The sequence below is a fragment of the Podarcis cretensis genome, assembly GCF_951804945.1.
Source record: "Podarcis cretensis genome assembly, chromosome: 2".
Taxonomy (NCBI): Eukaryota; Metazoa; Chordata; class Lepidosauria; order Squamata; family Lacertidae; genus Podarcis; species Podarcis cretensis.
The window spans coordinates 109,501,685-109,507,087 of NC_137171.1; positions in this window are offsets into that span (position 1 = coordinate 109,501,685).

The window sequence follows — 5,403 nt, forward strand, 5'->3', positions numbered from 1 at the left end:
CGGGATCTGCGGGTATAGGACAGTATACAAATTTAATAAATCATCATCAGAAGCCTGGTTCTAAATAGCCATGTGGGAAAGGCATTCTGTAGAAACTCAAATCGGTAGCTGTATTGGTCTGCTGAAGTCAAAACAAAATTAAAAAATTGCTTCCAGTAGCACCTTAGAAACCAACTAAGTTAGTTATTGGGTATGAGCTTTCGTGTGCATGCACACTTCTTCAGATACACTGAAACAAAAGTCACCAGACCCTCATATATAGTGAGAGGGTGGGCAGGAGTGTTACTCAGAAGGGTGGTGGGAATGGGTGATTGGCTGATAGGTGTGGTAAACCTGTTGACGACTGTTAACGACTGCAATGGTCTTACAGGAAAAAGCAAGGGGTGAGAGGGCTAAAAATAGCTTTATCATGTATAATGAGATAAGAATCCAGTGTCTCTATTCAGACCAGGTCTCTCCATGGTTTTAAGTTTGGTAATAAGTTGCAATTCAGCAACTTCTTTTTCCTATAAGACCAATTGCAGTCGTTAACAGTCGTCAACAGGTTTACCACACCTATCAGCCAGATGGTTGGACAGTGTTCTCGAAGCTACAAACATGAGTCTGACCAAACTGCGGGAGGCAGTGGAAGACAGGAGTGCCTGGCGTGCTCTGGTCCATGGGGTCATGAAGAGTCGGACACGACTAAACGACTAAACAACAACATCAGCCAATCACCCATTCCCACCACCCTTCTGAGTAAGACCCCTCCCCATCCTCTCACTATATATAAGGGTCTGGTGACTTCTGTTTCAGTGTATCTGAAGAAGTGTGCATGCACACGAAAGCTCGTGCCAATAACTAACTTAGTTGGTCTCTAAGGTGCTACTGGAAGGTATTTTTTTTATTTTGTAGAAACTCAGGTGCACAGCTTCTATTACTGCTCCCCATGTTTCGGGGGTGATTTTTGGTAATTGTAAACTGAGTTCAATATTATAATTTTGTGATGCCTTAGAGCAGGCTTGCCCAAATTTGGACCTTCAGCTGTTTTTGGACTACAATTCCCATGATTCTGGACCACTGGTTCTGCTGGTTCTGACCACTGGTTCTGGACCACTGGTTCTGATGACAGGACTTGTAGTCCAAAAACAGCTGGAGACCCAAGTTTGGGAAAGCCTGCCTAGAGGTAGGGAGCACTGGAGGGTGGTGTCTGAAAATTGGACACGTTCATTCAGAGCGCATAGAATCACCACAATCATAATCTCATGGCATCTTGTTTTTTTCAATAGCGATTCAATGAGTAATGACTAGCACTCTGCACTGACTGGAAATGAAAGCGGAGGCAAGTCTAGCAAGAAAGAATTGCAGCGGTCTAAAGAAAGGGTTACTAGGAATGTGTCAGGATCTACAGTAATCTGGGTGCAGCTGCCCCAGGTGATAAAACTACTGAGCTGCAGGCAGTGGTCTTTCCAGTGAATAGCCCTTCTAATCTGGCACTTCTCTGACTCTGCCCATCCAAGTTCATTACTGGCTCTTCCTGGGCAGAAAGGAGTACAAAATGTTAGCATTTCACTCCTCCGTTGCTGGATGTGTGATCGTTACATCACATTTCTGTTTACTTTCTAGGATTGGAAGGTGTGAGAACGGAAGTCAATCTTATCTCTCTTCCACTGTACTGTGCTTTTGTATTTTTCTTTCTCTCTGTCTCTTGGAGAAGAAGTGAGAGAACACCATGATTGCTTTGTCCTGTATACAGTCATACCTCATGTTAAGTTTGCTTCATGTTACGTTCTTTCAGGTTACGTCCCGCAGCGACCCGGAAGTACCGGAAAGGTTTACTTCCAGGTTTCACCACTCGCGCATGTGCACAAGCGCCAAATTGCACCACACACCTGCACAGATACAGCGCTTAAGGTTGCACTCTTTTCATGTTGCTAACGGGCCTCTGGAATGGATCCGGTTCGCAACCAGAGGTACCACTGTATATTACTTAATAAATCACTTAGAATGCTACACTCATGCTCCACGATCGTTTCTGCTATACTCTGCTGATTGAGCATGCACGTCTTTTGATATGTGTTGCTGGTGCGCACCAGGACTGATTTGTGAACATCCCAGGGCTGCGCTTCATCAGGAAGACGCCCAGAGAGGTCTGTTTCATTCTGGGGGCTGAATGTGCCCCCCCAGGCATGTTCCGACATCCTGTTACAGTTTACCAACAAAGGACTTTATCCCTCAAGCCCTGACATGCTCCTACCTGGGAGCAAACCTTATTAAATTTGAGGGGGCTTACTTCTGAGTAGGCACATGCAGGATCTCCACAAAAGTTCACCTTTTCTAAAAGGGCTTATTAAGAATATGGTGCTGGGGAAAGTGCTGTTTATAGGGTGCCGCAGGGATCCATCTCCATTCCCACACTGTTGTTGTTGTTGTTGTTGTTGTTGTTGTTGTTGTTGTTGTTGTTGTTGTTATTATTATTATTATTATTATTATTATTATTATTATTTATATCCCGCCCTCCCCAGCCACATCCAGCCATTTCATGCTACCTGGAGAACCAGGCTTGGTTTTTATCAGTACAGTGGTGCCTCGCAAGACGAAAATAATCCGTTACGCGAGTCTCTTCGTCTAGTGGTTTTTTCGTCTTGCGAAGCATCCCTATTAGCGGCTTAGCGCTATTAGCGGCTTAGAAAAAGGGGGGGGGGGAGGGAAAAAACTCGCAAGACTCGCAAGCCCATAGGGAAATTCGTCTTGCGAAGCGCCTCGAAAAACGGAAAACTCTTTCGTCTTGCGCGTTTTTCGTCTTGGGAGGCATTTGTCTTGCGGGGCACCACTGTAGGTGAATGACACGCAGCCAGCTCTACCTATTTTCATCTATTTCGAAGAACGGGTTGGAACTCCTTCAGCAGTGCCATGTGCAAATATGGCACTGAATGCAGGCCCAAAAGCTGGAGGAGGGAGGCCTGAGAAGTTAGAATTGTGTGCACATTTCCTGTTAAGCAACAAACTCACATCTTGGTTGCACCTTTCACCAGCTGCAGCTTGTACTCAGTTGCTCCCCTTCCTACGAATCACAGTTGGAAAGGACCATGAGGATATAGTCCAAGCCCTTGCAATGCAGGGATCTTTTGCCCAATGTGGGGCTTGAACCCACAGCCCGCCCTGAGGTGAAAAGCCTCACGGCCCACCAGCTGAGCTATCACTCAACCCTTAGTAAATCTACACTGGATGACCATAAAATGTGTTACAAGGGGCTCCCCTTGAACCAGGTGGAGATTTCCAGTACAACTACTACATCAACGTCTGAGGTTAGCAGAATGAGTATTATTCCTATGCTAAGATATCTCCACTGGTCACACGTTTGTTTCCAAGTACAATCCAAAGCACTGAACTTTGAAGCCCACCATGTTGTGTGTTCCTCTCCCATCCAGATGGCCCAATGAGAAGGTGCCACAGCTGGGCTAGAAGTGGCAGAGCGACAAGAGTCTGCACAAGGGGTTGGGACAGCGAAGAGAGAAGTGAACAAGTGACAAGAGCACCTCCACGTTCAGGTATATCCTCTGAAGAAACATCTGCTATTACATTGGCCAGCAAGGTAGGAATCAAGGGCCAGTGTGGAAGTATCAGCACCAGCAGGGGATGTGGGTGGCGCTGTGGTCTAAACCACTGAGTCTCTTGGGCTTGCCGATCCAAAGGCTGGCGGTTTGAATCCCCGCGACGGGGTGAGGTCCCATTGCTCTCCCAGCTCCTGCCAACCCAGCAGTTCAAAAGCACGCCAGAGCAAGTAGATAAATAGGTACCACTGCGGTGGGAAGGTTAATGGCGTTTCTGTGTGCTCTAGTTTCCGTCACGGTGTCCCATTGCGCCAGAAGCGGTTTAGTCCTGCTGGCCACATGACCCGGAAATGTGGCCAGCAGTTTGTGGACAAACGCCGGCTCCCTTGGCCTGAAAGCGAGATGAGCGCCGCAACCCGATAGTCGCCTTTGACTGGACCTAACCATCCTGGAGTCCTTTACCTTTACCAGCAATGGACACACATTGAGGTAGGAGGTCATGTTACAGATGAGTCCCCTGTTGTCTGAGGGCACTACAGCCTGGCAGAGGTGGAGGGTTTATTTTGGAAGGCTACACCAGAGCCTTTCTGAACTCCAGGGACATTAGAATTACTGAGGAAAAGCTAGGGAGGGCAAAATTAGGCATTGTAAAACTTCCATTCCATATATACTGAGGTAAAAGTTCCTTGGTGGTACTTTTGTTCTCGAATGGCTTAGTTGTTGAACAAATTGGGTGCCTTGGGTGCTCAGACCAGGCAGAGATTTGTAGTGTTACCCACAGAACCAACAGCAGGGTGAGTGGGCAGGCAAGCAAAGCAAATAGCATCCCTAACCTGACGCTGAGGTGTAAATGCAGATTTTTCACAATGGAACTTAGCTCCTTGGGCTACTCATCACATACAGATGTGACACAAACCTTTCTGGAATGGAACAACTTTAACTGCAAAGAGAGCATCACACAGCTTAACGCTTCCCCATCCCTCCCACTGCCCCCCCAAACTCTACCTACTGTTGGATCCCTGCTCATTAGAGGAAGAAGACATACGAAGGAACAATGTAATTTGTGAAAACTAGGCCTTTCACCATAGGGGAAATCTGGGTTTATAAACATGTGCGCTGCTTTGCTGTAACAAGCAGGCTGGGAAAGCCCACGGAGAATGGAAGTCCAACGGACTGTGATTTCTTTCCAACTCTTAAACGACACAGAAGTCATTACAGTGGTACCTTGGTTCTTGAACTTAATCCATTCCTGGAGTCCATTCATCTCCCAAAACTGTTCGAAAACCAAGCCGTGGCTTCTGATTGGCTGCAGGAGCTTCCTGCACTCAATCGGAAGCCGCGTCGGATGTTCGGCTTCCGAAAAACGTTCACAAACTGGAACACTCACTTCTGGGTTTGCGGCATTTGGGAGCCAATTTGTTCGACAACTAAGCCATTCGAGAACGAAAGTACCACCAAGGAACTTTTATCTCAGTATATATGGAATGGAAGTTTTACAATGCCTAATTTTGCCCTCTACTCTCCTGATGCTCAGTAGGGGGAGGATGGAATAAGGATTGCTGAAATGCCTTTTTTATTTCTTTTTTTTTTAGAGCCACATATACACATCAAGCTACTTTGGATCATTTTCACACCGTTTTCCTGTTACTGGGAAGGCAACTTTATTAAAACAGGCTTATTTTTTCCTGTGGTATACAAAAAAAAAGCATGGCACTTCTTTCAAACTGGATCCCATTCACTCTAAAATCATGCTGTGTCCAGTTAAGTGCCATGTTCACAAAGGGAAACACCCATTCAGAAAAGATATTCCAAAAGCTGAGAGTGTGAAATGCTTTGAAGAACACCACATGTTTGGTGTGGCTTTTTAAAA